The sequence below is a fragment of the Thalassophryne amazonica genome, chromosome 12, assembly GCF_902500255.1.
Source record: "Thalassophryne amazonica chromosome 12, fThaAma1.1, whole genome shotgun sequence".
Lineage (NCBI taxonomy): Eukaryota > Metazoa > Chordata > Actinopteri > Batrachoidiformes > Batrachoididae > Thalassophryne > Thalassophryne amazonica.
Window position 1 is genome coordinate 28037074 of NC_047114.1, and position 17237 is coordinate 28054310.

A 17237-nucleotide genomic window follows, 5' to 3' on the forward strand; every position below is an offset into this window, starting at 1 on the left:
TGCAAACACTGCAGAGGTGGCTTGTAATGTTATTATTATTTATATATTATTATTTTATTATTATTATTATTATTATTATTTTGCTTTTTTTTTTTGTTTATTTTTTAAACTTCATTTGTAAAAAAAAAAGCCATTTGTAAAGTCAAAAAATTGATTTGACAATCATCTGATATAACCGGGGTCAAAATAAATAGAACACTGCCCTCTACTGGTTCCCAGACGCTTAGTACTTAGGGAGAATACTGCCATGAACACTACTGGCCAGTAGATGGCGGGTAGAGGCCTTGAAACAAAATTCCAGATAATCCCTGTCTGCTACATTTAAAATGCGTGGAATTTAACAAACGCAAATACAAATCCAACGTCTATAAACGCAGAGAATATATTTAAGAGAGTTTTAGGCACTAGAGTTTAATGCTGTTGTCCGTGGAGCCTGAACAGAGTGTCTGAAATGCATTTGTCCTGTCGTGATGTACTGAGATTACATCATCGTACCCATAATGCACTGCGGCACAGCATGTGCTCACAAAACCTTAAAAATTAGCACATTACTTTAAAACTGAAACATATATCTGATATTTTCACTTTATAAAACTTCAGACATGACAGTCATTTTAAATAACTTGTCCAAAATTAGTTTGGTTAAAATTTGAACCATAAGTTAAAAATGTATGCCTCTGGATGACTTAGGTGATATTGCCAGCATATGGGTATGGTGTTAAAGAAAATGTTTTTTTTGTTTATTTGTTTGTTTTGGCCGTTTCTCCTTTGTCTGCAGAGGATTGAGATGCTTTTCATACAAGCAGTCTTCTGTTTGTAGAGGTTATAACTGTGCGTCTGTTACAAAACTTTTAACAGGTGGGTGCTGAACTGATTTAAAATTTTAAAAATACTTGTCGCTGTTCAGCTTTGTTTATTGGTTTAAAAGTTATCGGACAATAATTAATCGGAATATAATTGGTCCGATAATGGTTTTTAAAGTTATCTAAAAAGATAATCCGATAATGAAACATTATCTTCGATATTATCTGTTATCGGATTATCGGAAGTGTGCCCACCACTGGCGCCTTGTATGGCAGTACCCTGACATCGGGGTGAATGTGAGGCATAATTGTAAAGCGCTTTGAGCATCTGATTCAGATAGAAAAGCGCTATATAAATGCAGTCCATTTACCATTTACTCTGAGACAAGACCTTTCTAATTTTAGAGATATTGCGCAAATGCAAAAAAGCAGTCCTACATATTTGCTTAATATGCGCATTGAAGGACATATCCTGATCAAAAATGACTCCAAGATTTCACACAGTATTACTGGAGGTCAGGGTAATGCCATCCAGAGTAAGGATCTGGTTAGACACCATGTTCTAAGATTTGTGTGGGCCAAGTACAATAACTTCTGTAACCAGGTTTCTGTAAGGCAGAATAAATCAATATGTGATCAATTATTATATCATTTACTAACAGGGACTTAGAAGAGAGAGACCTAATATTTCATAAACCACATTTAACTGTTTTAGTCTGTGGTACAGTTGAAGGTGCTATATTATTTTTTCTTTTTGAATTTTTATGCTTAAATAGATTTTTACTGGTTGTTGGTGGTCTGGGAGCAGGCACCGTCTCTACGGGGATGGGGTACTGGGGGGATGGCAGGGGGAGGAGAAGCTGCAGAGAGGTGTGTAAGACTACAACTCTGCTTCCTGGTCCCAACCCTGGATAGTCACGATTTGGAGGGTTTAATAAAATTGGCCAGATTTCTAGAGATAAGAGCTGCTCCATCCAAAGTGGGATGGATGCCATCTCTCCTAACAAGATCAGGTTTTCCCAAGAAGCTTTGCCAATTATCTATGAAGCCCACCTCATTTTTTGGACACCACTCAGACAGCCAGCAATTAAAGGAGAACATGTTGCTAAACATGTCACTCCCGGTCCGATTGGGGAGGGGCCCAGAGAAAACTACAGAGTACCACATTGTTTTTGCAAAGTTACACACCAATTCAATATTCATTTTAGTGACCTCCGATTGGCGTAACCGGGTGTCATTACTGCCGACGTGAATTACAATCTTACCAAATTTACGCTTAGCCTTAGCCAGCAGTTTCAAATTTCCTTCAATGTCGCCTGCTCTGGCCCCCAGAAGACATTTGACTATGGTTGCTGGTGTTGCTAACTTCACATTTCTCAAAACAGAGTCCCCAATAACCAGAGTTTCTTCCTCGGCGGGTGTGTCGACGAGTGGGGAAAAATGGTTAGACATGTGAACAGGTTGGTGGTGTACAAGGGACTTCTGTTTAGAACTACGCTTCTTCCTCACAGTTACCCAGCCGGCCTGCTTTCCCGGCTGCTCGGGATCTGCTGGGGGACAGCTAACAGCGGCTAAGCTACCTTGGTCCGCACCAACTACAGGGGCCTGGCTAGCTGTAGGATTTTCCAAGTGTGCGGAAGCCGAGTCTCCAATTTGCCAGCCTGGCCTCCAAAGCTACGAACAAGCTACACTTATTACAAGTACCGTTACTGCTAAAGGAGGCCGAGGAATAACTAAACATTTCACACCCAGTGCAGAAACGTGCGGGAAAGACAGGAGAAGGCAACATGCTAAACCGGCTAAGAGCTAATAGCTGTGCTAAGCTAGTGGATTCCTAAAAACACACAAAGTGAATAATGTAAAAATAATTTAGAGGTGATTCAGCAGAGGGAGTGCTTTAGTTAAGGCATGTGAAGATTACACTGTGAAATAAATCGTTATCTAGTTATCTAGATCAATCTAACTACCGCAGATTAACAGCTAACAGATACAGCAAAACACAGCTGTGCTCCGGTACAGGAAGTGATACAATACCGCAGTGAGAGCCAACCACCCAGTAGAGTGCCCCAACCTCCAGTAGAGAGGTAGATAAAAAACAAGAAAATAAAAATGTAGCTAGTTTCTCTAGTACACACAATAGGAACAGTTTGTACCAGACAAGGAGATCCCTTATGACCCAGGTGAAAGTTGAGTACAGTGGTCCCTCGCTATAATGCGGTTCACCTTTCATGGCCTCGCAGTTTCGCTGATTTTTTTTAGTGCAATTTTGCATGCTTTTTTTTTTTTTTTTTACAGCGCATTGTTTTCTGCGTCCTTTTCAGGCGTGCCGGTCACGGCACCGGTCGGCATCACCACAATTGCTCTCACTGCCTCCGATGCGCTTACTGAGTCTGCGGGCCTGGTAAATGCAGCAGCAGGCCACTCACACCGCCCTTCTGTCTACTGTGCAGAGCTGCGCCAAATCTGGCAACAGGTCCAGAGACTACGCTCGCTGTTTTGATGCGGATGTTGACCGCAGCCGCAGAGCTCCGTCGCCACCAAGAGAGGACTTGAATTTTTTGCGGGTCCCGCATCCGTACCTGGAGGCAGTGAGTGAAGGGAGCGTTCTGCGTGTGTCTGTTTATAATCTTCTCGTCCAGAAGAAACAGAGTGTTACCCAGGAGAGAAAAGTGAGAAAATGTTAAGCCTGTCTGAGAAAAGTGTATAAGTGTGTAGTGAGGGGTTTTACAGCCTTAAAACATCTATAATAATTGCAAAAAATGCGCTGACTACTTTGCGGATTTTGCTTATTGCGGTTATTTTTTAGAACGTAACTCCCACGATAAAACAAGGGACCAATGTACACAGAAAAACAGCCCAACAAGCAACTGTGTCCTTCCAGAAAAACAGACAGAGGATCGGGAGACAGGGATCAGTGATTCCAGGGAATCAAATTCAGAATCAGCAGGGTTAGCTCACGAACCATACTGTAAGCCTGTAACTCAGAGTCAAACACAAAGCTAGACAATATGGTAGCAAGGTGGTGAAGGGTGACTGGTTAAAAAGCTTAAGAAATTAGCATTGAAGTGGACTATATGGAGACCTATGAACAGGAAATAAAACCACAAGCAATAAAAACATCAGGTTTTTCAGTCAGAGATGGCTGGACACCATTGCAAGACTCAGACAACAAGGTCTTAGGGTTAAGACAGTTTGCTGTGGTCATCAGCTGGGTCCCATAAAAATCGATCCACCCTGCGCATACCTCATTTCTGTGCATCACCTGCGGTTCACCGATTATCACCTCGTTTCTGCTTAAACTGTATTCCAGTCATCATTTATCTCAGTGACACATATCTGAAGCTTTTGTACATCACTGATTTCCACATAAATTCAGAATTATTTCATGATAAAAGATGGAGGAGGCGATCAGAGCACGACAGCCAGACGAGCTGCTGCTGATGCGTTCATGTGCCTCCGTCATTTCACAGGGCTGGACTGTACAGGTTTGACATGGCTGACATGGAACGTATGATGAATCAGGCAGACAGGATAAGGATTCATTTGATATGGGGAATGGACCAACAAACCTGGGAGCAATTTCAGGGCGTCCCCGTAGGCCAGGTTCCGGGTGGAGAGCCAGACTCTCTAGCCAGTGGAGTAGGCTGGCGCTGTGGTCCTTTTTGATCTGTCTTATAATTCCGCATTCACACCGGGCACAACGCGAGCGACGGCAGAGACAAGTTGCTATGTAATCCCTATGGAAGGACGCGTTGTGGTGCCACAAAAGTTCAAACCATGCAACGCAACGCAATGGACGCAAATGAAGTGATTTTGAGTGACTGCCGTGTTTGTGGCGCGATATCACGTCGCGTCGCGTTACCCTCCTCCCCAAGTTGAAAAATCTGAACTTTTTCATCTTGTCGCGCTGTGATGACCAATCAGGGACTAAATATATAGTGACGTGGAGATGTCTGGAGTTTGACTGAGTTGGATGTGAACATGTCCTGTCTCTGGTAGCCAGTCTGTGAGCAGGACTTATGTCCCTTTTGTTCTTTATTTCACAATTATGACAGAGTTTTTGGGGGAAGAGCAAGCAGCAGCCCCGCAGCAGCAGCAGCGGACAGTTTTTTCTTTTCACGTGCGTGTACAAGAGAATCGTCCGTGAAGATTATTTTATTTATTAACTACACAGATGTATAATAAACAAATGGTGACTGGTTTATAACACATTTTTGACAGAATTTGAGAGAAGAGCGAGCAGCAACCCTGCAGCAGGGGCAGCGGACAGTTGTTTGTTTTTTAAATTGTTTACATGTGCACGTGTGAACAGGACAGGAGGTCCTCAAACTGGGTCCTGCAGAGGCGGAAGTATCGCTGAAAGCGGCCGTCATCCAGATGCAGCTCCTGCAGCAAATGATGAAACTCCCCGTGAGGATGTTGTGAACCCAGGGACGGCGACGCTGGCGACGTTCTTCAGCTTTCCACAACAAATAGAGCACAGCAACTCGCTCCGTGTGATCAAGGTCCACCATGTTAACTTGACTGACAACCGGAGCCGGCGAGTGGAATGGAAGCTCCTCCTATTTGATGACACACTGGGGCGAATTTTTGCAGCGAACACGGCATAAGATGCAAATGAATAGCAGAGCTTGTCTCGTCCGCTCCTAGGTTCGTCAGCACTGCAGTATAAGGGCCAAAGCGGAGGGGATTGAAAGTCTGTGGAGGAAAACAAGGAAGGTTGGCAGCCATAGACAACATGAAAGGAAGATTAACTGGAGGAGGAAGACGGTGAACTGTTGTATGCCAGCTCAATCCAACTTAGGTGCATGGACCAGGTTGCAGGGTGCTGGGAGGGAGTATCCATAGTCCCTTTTCTTACTCCTGGTTGATATGTTCAGTTTGTCCGTTAGCCTGTGGGTGGTAGCTGGAGGTACACAGTAAACACCAGTGTAAAACTAACACTGACAGTGTTAAATTAACAGTGCCAGTGTACATACGGTCCTACTCTGCTCAGAGTGGGACCATATGGAGTGTTTCCGGTGGTGGACTTGACCCTGGACATCTAACGTGATGGCTGACATCAAGCAAGAAGCAGGAAGGATGGTAGTGGGACCGGAGGACACGGTCGCTGGTCCCCTTGCCGAGATAGTGTGTCTGGTGTACCGTTCTTGGAGCCCGGTCGATAGGACAAAACAAAATCGAAGTGACTGAAAAATATGGCTCATCTGGCCTGCCTGGCATTTAAACATTTAGCAGAGTGAAGATATTCAAAATTTTTGTGGTCTGTCCATATCTGAAACAGCATTTGTGCCCCCTCTAGCCAGTGGCCACTCCTCTAAGGACACCTTAACCGCCAACAGTTCCTGGTCACAATGTTATAATTATATTCTGCAGCAGTCAGCTTCTTGGATAAAAAGGCATAGAGATGCAATTTATTATCAGCGGGATTCATCTGTGACAAAACCGCTCCGACATCTTCGTTGGATGCATGAACTTCAGCCACGAACTGTTGAGCGGTGTCAGGGAAGAGCAGTATGGGGGCTGCGGTGAAACATTGCTTTAGGATCCAGGAAGCCTTCATCACACTCTGGCATTGAAGCGAATGACTGGAGGGATGAAGTCACATTGTGTAAGGGAGCTGCCATCGTGCTAAATTTGCGGATGAATATTCTGTAGAAATTTGCAATGTCCAGTAACCATTGTACTTCTTTACAATTTTGTGGCACCACTCACTCTTTCATGGCCGCGACCTTCTCGGGGTCCATCCTGCTCTCTCCCGCACCAGTCACAAACCCCAGGAACGAAACCGTGGATTTACAGAATTTGCATTTGTCAGCCTTAATACAACCCCTGGCAATAATTATGGAATCACCGGCCTCGGAAGATGTTCATTCAGTTGTTTAATTTTGTAGAAAAAAAGCAGATCACACACATGACACAAAACTAAAGTCATTTCAAATGGCAACTTTCTGGCTTTAAGAAACACTATAAGAAATCAGGAAAAATAATTGTGGCAGTCAGTAACGGTTACTTTTTAGACCAAGCAGAGGGAAAAAAATATGGACTCACTCAATTCTGAGGAAAAAAATGGAATCACCCTGTAAATTTTCATTCCCAAAACTAACACCTGCATCAAATCAGATCTGCTCGTTAGTCTGCATCTAAAAAGGAGTGATCACACCTTGGAGAGCTGTTGCACCAAGTGGACTGACATGAATCATGGCTCCAACACGAGAGATGTCATATGAAACAAAGGAGGAGATTATCAAACTCTTAAAAGAGGGTAAATCATCACGTAGTGTTGCAAAAGATGTTTGTTGTTCACAGTTAGCTGTTTCTAAACTCTGGACCAAATACAAACAACATGGGAAGGTTGTTAAAGGCAAACATACTGGTAGACCAAGGAAGACATCAAAGCGTCAAGATAGAAAACTTAAAGCAATATGTCTCAAAAATCGAAAATGCACAAACAAAACAAATGAGGAACGAATGAATGGGAGGAAACTGGAGTCAATGTCTGTGACCGAACTGTAAGAAACCGCCTAAAGGAAATGCGATTTACATACAGAAAAGCTAAAAGAAAGCCATCATTAACACCTAAACAGAAAAAAACAAGGTTACAATGGGCTAAGGAAAAGCAATCGTGAACTGTGGATGACTGGATGAAAGTCATATTCAGTGATGAATCTCGAATCTGCACTGGGCAAGGTGATGATGCTGGAACTTTTGTTTGGTGCTGTTCCAATGAGATTTATAAAGATGACTTCCTGAAGAGAACATGTAAATTTCCACAGTCATTGATGATATGGGGCTGCATGTCAGGTAAAGGCACTGGGGAGATGGCTGTCATTACATCATCAATAAATGCACAAGTTTACGTTGATATTTTGGACACTTTTCTTATCCTATCAATTGAAAGGATGTGTGGGGATGATGAAATCATTTTTCAAGATGATAATGCATCTTGCCATAGAGCAAAAACTGTGAAAACATTCCTTGCAAAAAGACACATAGGGTCAATGTCATGGCCTGCAAATAGTCCGGATCTTAATCCAATTGAAAATCTTTGGTGGAAGTTGAAGAAAATAGTCCATGACAAGGCTGCAAAGCTGATCTGGCAACAGCAATTAGAGAAAGTTGGAGCCAGATTGATGAAGAGTACTGTTTGTCACTCATTAAGTCCATGCCTCAGAGACTGCAAGCTGTTATAAAAGCCAGAGGTAGTGCAACAAAATACTAGTGATGTGTTGGAGCGTTCTTTTGTTTTTCATGATTCCATAATTTTTTCCTCAGAATTGAGTCCATATTTTTTTCCCTCTGCTTGGTCTAAAAAAGTAACCGTTACTGACTGCCACAATTTTTATTTTTAGCCTTTTTCTTTTAACTGCACGTATATTGTGTTTATTTTTAATATTGGCTGATGTGTTTTTTTTTTGTGTCTAGTTTGTGGTTAATTTTAAATCTTTTTTTTAACTATGTCTCATTGGGGGGATTGTTTTGATCTCTTTTATTTGTTTTTCAGTTGTGGGGCAACGGTGGTGGTGTAGGGGCCCAGGGTGTTGGATCCCTCGATTTTGGTGTGTTGTGCTTCATCCACCTCGCAGGATTGGACCTTCACAGTGTGATTGTGGTGTGTGTGTCACGTGTGACTGGGGTGCTTATTTCTTTCTTTAGGGACCATCACTGCTGGTGTCTCCTTTTCACCGGTAAGCCCTTGCTGCTGACCAATCCCTCCATGCTTTGTTTGTTAATTCATTTTTAACCACAACACAAGTTGACCATTTTAAATATTTGAAAATAAAAACTGAGTTATTGTAACTTGGGACCACGCCTCTGCTTGTTTTTCTTACCCTAGTTTGAGAATCTCTCTTTTTTTTTTGTTGGTGACCTGTAGGGGTTGCCACAAGAGGAAGGGAAGACCAGTTCTTTACAGTAATGTCATTGAGGCCACGATAATCGATGCAAGGATGGAGAGACTTATTTTTCTTTTTGAAAAAGAAGAACCCTGCCCCTGCGGGTGAAGACGAGGGATGAATCAAGCCTGCAGTGAGTGATTCCTGGATGTATGCCATGGCTGAGCATTCCGGTACCGACAGAGAATAGAGTTTGCCCCTGGGGGCTAGCCCCCGGAAGGAGCTCAATAGCACAGTTATACTCGCGATGCAGTGGTAGAGTCTTAGCCTTAGCTTTAGCTTTGCTGAAAACCGATGCTAAATCATGATAACAGGGTGGAACACCGGTGAGATGTGGGTTCGAGTCTGGTGGATATTCAACAAGCTTTAACAGGCAGTTATTAGTGTATGCGGGTCCCCAGGAACTAATTTGCCCCTTAGTCCAATCAAAGTAGGGCCGTGTTTTGAGCCAGGCATACCCCAATATAGCCGGGTGAGTCATATTATCAAACACATGGAAACTGATGGCTTCAGAGTGATTCTCAGAACTTATCATGCGGGGTGGGATGGGTGATTTGACCAAACTCTTGGCTATCCACTGCATGCACCACCAGAGGGCATGAGATGATCTAATTTAAGGTGTAGGGACCTGGTGAGAGAAGACAGTAACAAATTAATGTCTGAGCCTGAATCAGTAAACACAGGAACTGAGACTCTTGAATGATCAGAAATAAATTTGCCTGAAATAATGTTGTGAGCCAAGGAGGAAGAAATAAAGTTTTGATTTTATAATACTGGTTTAGTCCATGCTGGGGCACCCCTGACCTGACAGCTGGACGTCACGTGACCTGACTGACCACAGTAGAAACACAAGCCCTCCTCTTGGTAATCTGCATTCTTTGGCAGAGAGGCTAGTGCACCCGAGCTGCATGGGCTTGTCAGAGTTGCTGTGAGGTGGGCTGGTGCTGATATGACTTGGAGATGCAGCTCGAAATGACCGCTCAGCGGAGAAGCGAAGCTCCTTATGGGATCAGTCCGACAGCCGACGGTCGTTTGGATCGCCAATGCGATAATCTCACCCAGATCTTCTGGGAGGCTAATGGCTATGAGTTGGTCCTGGATATGATCTGCCAGTCCCTGGAAGAACACGTTGAGAAGAGCTGCAGAATTCCATTCACTTTTTGCCACTAGGATGCGGAAGTCGATTGCGTAATCAGCGACTCGTCGTCCACCCTGCTTCAGCTTCATGAGTAAGCATGCCGCCTTGCGCCATGGTGAAGTGTGCTACAAAACTTGCTGCAGTGCCATTGTGAAGGCATGAAGGGTGTTACAGGATGAAGATTGCCTGCTCCAGTCTGTCATCGCCCATGCCACAGCCCGGCCGGTAAGGTGAGTGATCATGAATGCTATCATCGTTCTCTCAGACAGAAACATTGATGACATAAGCTTGAAATGCAACTTGCATTGAGTGATGAATGGTTCGATGTCACCAGTCTCACCGGAAAAACGTTCAGATCGAGAAAACTGATTATAAAAAACTGGTTCAGCTGTTGGAGCCAGCGGGGCTGCAGACGGCCCCATAGTGGATTGGTGGTGGTCTCGGTAGCCGTATCAGAACTGGCCTGAAAGTTGAACTTGGTCAACAGTTGTCCCATCTGAGAGCTAACAGAGGACATGAAGGAGTCCTGATGTTTAGATAAGTCACTTAAACCAGCACTTAAAGTGGCTAAATGGTCTTCCTGCTGTGATAAATGCTGGCTGTGAAGGCGTACCGCCAGCTGGAATGCATTCGAGTCTACTGTGTCCATGGATGGCCAGATCGATCTGTCAGGTTTTGCAGTCAGAGATGGCTGGGCACAACTGCAACACTCAGACAACAAGCTCTTAGGGTTAAGACAGTGTACTGTGGTTGTCAGCTGGGCCCGGTACACAAAAGGCAGTTAAAAATCAGCAAAATACTAAGTTCATCAGGAACAAAGGTATAGTCGAAAAAACAGCCAGATGGTCAAAAAACATAAGGAGGCAGGCAGGACGAGAAAACATAAGGAACAGAGCTGGAAGTGAAGACACAAGGCGCATCAATCTGGCAGGGGAAAGGTGCACCAGGTGAGGCTTAAATACGCCCAGGTGATGAGATACAGATGAAGCAGGTGTGTGAAAAAGAACCAGAACGAGGGCGTGGCCAGACAGAGAGAGTCTCCCACCACCAAACACCAGGAGACAGACAAGAGAGATAGAGACAGAAAACCCCAAGCAGGAAAAATAACAAACACAATCCAGACATCCAAACCCTGACACAGAGGGCATTTCACAATAAAACCACACAAGAATTCATTATAATGATGCAATATAAAGGATTTCAAAGGATGGCATCAATTTTTTTTTAAATTCATGTTAATTTTCTTTCATTTTAAAATTTTCTTCTCGTGTTTGCTGTGTATTACCATTACCAGGTTGATTTTAAACTTCTTTTAATTGTTTTAAAGTCCTCAATGGCCTGGCCCCATTGTATCTTTCAGAGCCTCTCTGTCCTTACACCCCAACCAGAGCGTTAAGGTCTTCTGACCAACTGTTGCTGGATGTGCCGAAAACCACATTAAAGACAAGAGGTGAGACAGCCTTTGCAGTGGCGGCCCCCACTCTCTGGAACAGTCTCCCCTGTAATATTAGATCATCCCTGTTCCTAGGGACTTTTAAAGCCTCTTTAAAAACCTATTTCTTTTCTCTGGCATTTCCTAAATGAGTGATTACATCTCTGTTTCACCTTAGTATTTCTTCTGTTTTTCCTGTTGCTTAATGCTGACAAATTATACATTACTTGTAGTCTTTCGGTATCATGGCCCAAGCAGAGGTTCGCCCCTTTGAGTCTGGTCTGCTTGAGGTTTCTTCTTCAGTATCTTCGGAGGGAGTTTTTCCTTACCACTGTTGCCTCTGTGCTTGCTCTAGGGGTTAGACCTTACTTATGCGTTTCACCTGAGGCCGCGTTGTTGTGATTTGGCACTATGTAAATAAAATAAAATTCAATTAAATCAAATTACTACTAATACTATTACTATTATTACTATATACTACTTTTTACTCTTTATTTTACTTTGTGTTTTATCTGTTTTATTGCCTGTTGTAGTTTTATTGTTATTTCTAGTTAATTTTTTATGATGTGGGGTAACTTGGTGCCCATTTTTTTTATTATGTACAGCACTTTGGTCGACTGCGGTCGTTTTAATCGTGATTTAGAAATAAAGGTTGAGTTGAGTATTTTTATATTTATGTATGATAGACATGACCCTGGGACTTTCATTGGTCCTCCAGCCTACAGATGACCCAGTTCAGGTTTTGGTGGTGCTGAGACTGAAATTTCAGATGCTGTAAAACCCTTTGCAAAGCTCTGCACCATCTGTTGTGTGGGCCGCTGAAGAGGAGGTACTGCTGGCCCACCACCACCAGATGGCGCCCTGCTTGAAGTGCGGGCTTCAAGCACGAGAGGGCGCCGGAGCCACTGGGAGTGATAGCTGTCACTCATCATCAGCACCAGCTGTCACTCATTCAACTCATCACCATCACCATAAAGGCCGGACTGCAACTCCACCTCCTCGCCGAGAAATCAGCTACCTTGGAGGTAATTTTCTCTGCTAAACCGAAAACACTGACTAATAGTCTGAACTTCTTTGCAGCCGTTTTCCTGTGGGTGTTGCCTTATCTGTGGGATTGGCGTTTGGTGTGATCAGCGACGGCTTCGCTTCACACCCCAACCAGATAAGTGGTTAGACAGGAGCTGCACGAGTGTGTGACTGGAGGTGGAGGTGCTCCCTCCCAAAAGAACACAGGCTGTGGGATTACTGAGTGTGCGTACTCACACTCACCTGTACTGTTTCTGTTCTCTGCCAGCAGTACCAGGTCTGACAGCTGGAGACGGTGACCACCTGGGGACCCAGGACTTGGCGGCTCCGGTGTTCTTCAGATCCGTTGGCGGTGAGGACCGTGTGGGATCCGGCTCGGTTCTGGACGGGCGTCTCCTATCCTCAAGCCTGCCCACACGTCACCCAACGTAATTGACTGTAGTTCCAAACTGGTTGTTGTCTGTATTCCGTTGTGCACAATTTACAACATTAAATTGTTACTGTTTGGCTTATCCATTGCCCGTTCTTTTACGCTCCCTGTTGTGGGTCCGTGTTCCTACACTTTCACAACACCATCAATGAATAGCTCTTGTTTCTGCACTCCATAGGAGTAATTGTTGCTGACTTCCATCCGAGTGTGGCATGCATTGTAGAGTGTAACCTCTAGAAAACACAAAATCACAGAAGAGCACCAAGGTTCTTGTCTTTGGAGGGTGATGACGGTTGTAGTACTGAGAGGTTGTCCACTCCGTGGTGACAGAAAGAGGTGTTTCGTATTTGCATATCTGCAAATGTCATTGTCTGCTTCAAGGACACACTTTGATGTTCATCAGTGTGCTGAAAAAGTGCTTCATATGACCTCTATATAGTGTCAGACAAAGTGTTTTGTTATGGATTTTATTATCACAAGTACTTCCCGAGTGTGTTCGCGACACTTTGTCACTGCTGATTTGATCGAGCCTCCCACTTCTGCTGGACTACGACCTGGAGCTGTTCCTCTGCTTTTCCATTGGAATAACTATACTATCCCAATGCCACGACCTGGAGTATGGGAAAGAACAGAGCGTCCACTCAACACCGACCCAACAGAGATGCAGACTGAACCTGATGATGATGACCCATGGCTCCATGGACATGACTACTGCGCCACTTCAGAGCCTGCCGCGCTTGATCTCTCCCTCAATGAGAGTGATGAGCTACGCAAGGAGATATCAAGGCTCCGGAAACAAATCAAGGAGATAACCATTAGCAGCAAGTTCGGTTTGGAGCGGTTTTCTACCTCTGATGAGGATATACGATTCTATACCAGGTAAATAAATATCCACCGTGTCTGAGTCCATAGAGCAATACGCTAGGGCTTAAAACAATATTTGTGTGTGTGTGTGTGTGTGTGTCCAGGTACTGACCATATCCCATTTCTTAAATGTCCCTAAGATAAGATAGTACTTTATTTATCCCATAGGAAATTCAAGAGTTGTATAATCTGTTACGATTGTTTTGTCATTATCAGAGATGCCAATATTGAGGTCTAACCATCGCTTTCCTATGCTATTGTATTCTGTATGTGTCATAGGCCTATAGCCTAACCTTGAATATGGCAGCAAACACAATTACAGCAATACAAATGCCCATTCTGCAATAAAAATAATAATTATTATTTTTTCTACAGATACATCCTCATGTGTCCTTGGACATAACCAATACATTAAATATATTCAACAGGTTTGCAAGTCATGCCCATCTCATGGGCTTTTGGAAGCAAATTGAGCCAGCCACAGCCAACATTGTACGGGTTACAAGAGCACGGAGTGCAGCAAAGACTGATCTGGTCCCTCACTGTGGCAGTCTAACGGCAAATGTTTTCCTGTTGCCCTTATCCTAATCGATCAGCACCCACCTCTCCCACATGCACACAGTACACTGCTTATCAAGAGTAAGTCTCCTCAACATACTTACAGTACACACACAGCACCCCCCCCCCCCCCCCACACATGTACAGCACAGTGACTTATTAGACAGCCCTCTAACCTAGACACAGCCCCAAGAGGATTTTCTTTAAATGAAGACCTGAAAGTTTAGCTATAATTTGCCAGAAGGTACATCTGAGATGCAAGCCTGGATTTGATCTGTTCTGGTGAAAGAAAATCCTACTCTGCTCTACTCTACTATGAGGCTAAAGTAGTGATACAAAATGCAAAGCTTGCACTGTGCACAATTTCTACAATCACAGCCACGTAAGCCCATAACTTCTCCTGGGTTGTCTGGGTGTCTTGGTGGCTTTCCTCACTCTTCTCCTTTTTGCACAGTCACTCACTTTTTGAGAACTGTCTACTCCACACAGATTTACCATAGAGTGCCATATTGTTTGTATTTCCACATAATTGATGTAAATAAAGTCTAAAACATATTCAGTGGCAGCTTTACCATCAGAGAGCCTCGTCCACAACCACCACAAAAGACTCCAAGCTGTCATTGATGTTAAAGGGGGCAATACACAGTATTAAGAACAGGGATATGTAAACTTTTGATCATGTTCATTTGGGTAGTTTCTGTTGTCATTATGATCTGAAAAGAGTAAACATTGTTTTTTTTGCCAATAAATGGCTTCACCCAACCACTAACCATGAGCGAAAATTTTTTTTTGTGTTATCATTCATATTCTCTGAAAAATGTCCAAAAAAACTAAACTTCTGCCACGGTATATAAACTTTTGGCCCCAACTGTATATACACCTCTTCTGCCCCCACCATTAACGCACAAATAATTTCACTGCATGTCTTACACCAGTAATTATATGAATGTGACAAAAAGTTCCTTGTATTCCTTACAAAGCATATTATGTCATTGTTTTCAACAAAGCTTTGATAGTTATACTGTATTTTTTGCAGTAGGCTAATAAAATACATATATAATTCCAGGTTCTTCAACCAATTGATGAGATCTTCCTGTTCATGAACTACCTGTCACTGGGACTGATGCAAAAGGATTTAGCCCACAGATTTAGAATTCATCGATCAACTGTAAGTCGCATTATTAACACCTTGGCCAACTTCCTTTATAATGTATTGGGAGCTGTGGATATTTGGCTAGAAAGGACACTGTGAAAGCTCACCTCCCAGATGTGTTTCAGGACTACGCTGACACTCAAATAATTTTAGATTGCACAGAACTGCGATGCCAAACCCCAAATTCCCTTTTCCTCCAGAGTGAAGTGTTTTCCACTTATAAATCACACTGTACATTCAAAGGGTTGATTGGGATAGCCCCTCATGGCGCAGTGACCTTTGTGTCGTCTCTTTATCAAGGTGCTATCAGTGATAAAGAGATCTTAAAGCAGTCTGGCATCGTGGACCTTCTTAAGCCATCTATGGCCATCATGGTGGACAAGGGTTTCCTTGTGGAAGACTGTGTTCCATGCAAAGTCCACATACGTTCATTTCTGTCAAAGAGAGCTCAACTGTCTGGGCCAGAGATCAGAAAGACGCAGTCCATTGCGAGACTGAGAGTCCATGTTGAGCGTGCAATTCGCAGGGTCAAAGAAGATAAAATATTCAGCACAGTGATCCCCCTTTCATTCACAGGCAGCATAAACCAACTTTTTGCTGTTGCTTGCGTTTTGGTTAATTATCAAAATGGTCCCTTGGTGAAAGCCTGGGCAAACAATTGCTGATCTCAATTCAGAATTGGACAGATGATAATGTATCTTGTATGTATAGTTCATATCTTTGTAGTCACTTGTAACCTTTTCGCTAACATTAAAATCTCTTTTAGGGCGTGCACCAAACTGTAAGTATAGGGTGTGATAAGGTGAATGATTTATTGTATGTAACCTTTTCACTTTTATGTTAAAACTGACATAACACAATACATATGTACATACTGTATATTGTTTTACCTTTACTGTTAAAATGTGAAAATTAAATGAATACAACTCTTCTGTTGTGTGGGCCGCCAGAAGAGGAGGTACTGCTGGCCCACCACCAGAGGGCGCCCTGCCTGAATTGCGGGCTTCAGGCACGAGAGGGCGCTGCTGCCACGGACACAGCCGGGGGTGACAGCTGTCACTCATTATCTCTTGACAACTGTCACCCATCTACACTTCATCATCTCACTCCATAAAGACTGGACGTCATCTCCACCTCGTTGCCGAGATATCATCTACCTGTGAAGGTAACTTCTCTGCTGACTTAATACTGAATAATAGTCTGAACTCTTTTGCAGCCGTTTTCCTGTGGTGTGCCTTATCTGCTGGATTGGCATTTGGTGTGAACAGCGACGGCTTCGCTTCATACCCAAACCAGATAGGTGGTTTAACAGGAGCTGCACGAGTATGTGATTAGAGTACCAGATCCGACAGTCGGGGACGGTGATCACCTGGGAATTCGGGACCAGGTTCTGTGGCGGTGGAAATCGTGTGGTTCTGGCTCTTATCAGGACAGACGTCTTCTATTCTCGAGCCTGCCCACACGTCACCTTGGTGTATTGACTGCTATCAGATTCTGTGATTGTCTGTATAATCGTTGTGCACATTCACAACATTAAATTGTTACCTTTTGGCTCATCTATTGACCGTTCATTTGCGCCCCCTGTTGTGGGTCCGTGTCACTACACTTTCCCCAACATCTTCAATACAATGAATACATATCAATACAATAGACTGAATAAGGTTTTGAATAATCAGGTCCCATCTTATCTTAGGGACCTCGTAGTACCATATCACCCCAATAGAGCGCTTCGCTGTCAGACTGCAGGCTTACTTGTAGTTCCTAGGGTTTGTAAGAGTAGAATGGGAGGCAGAGCCTTCAGCTTTCAGGCTCCTCTCCTGTGGAACCAGCTCCCAATTCAGATCAGGGAGACAGACACCCTCTACTTTTAAGATTAGGCTTAAAACTTTCCTTTTTGCTAAAGCTTATAGTTAGGGCTGGATCAGGTGACCCTGAACC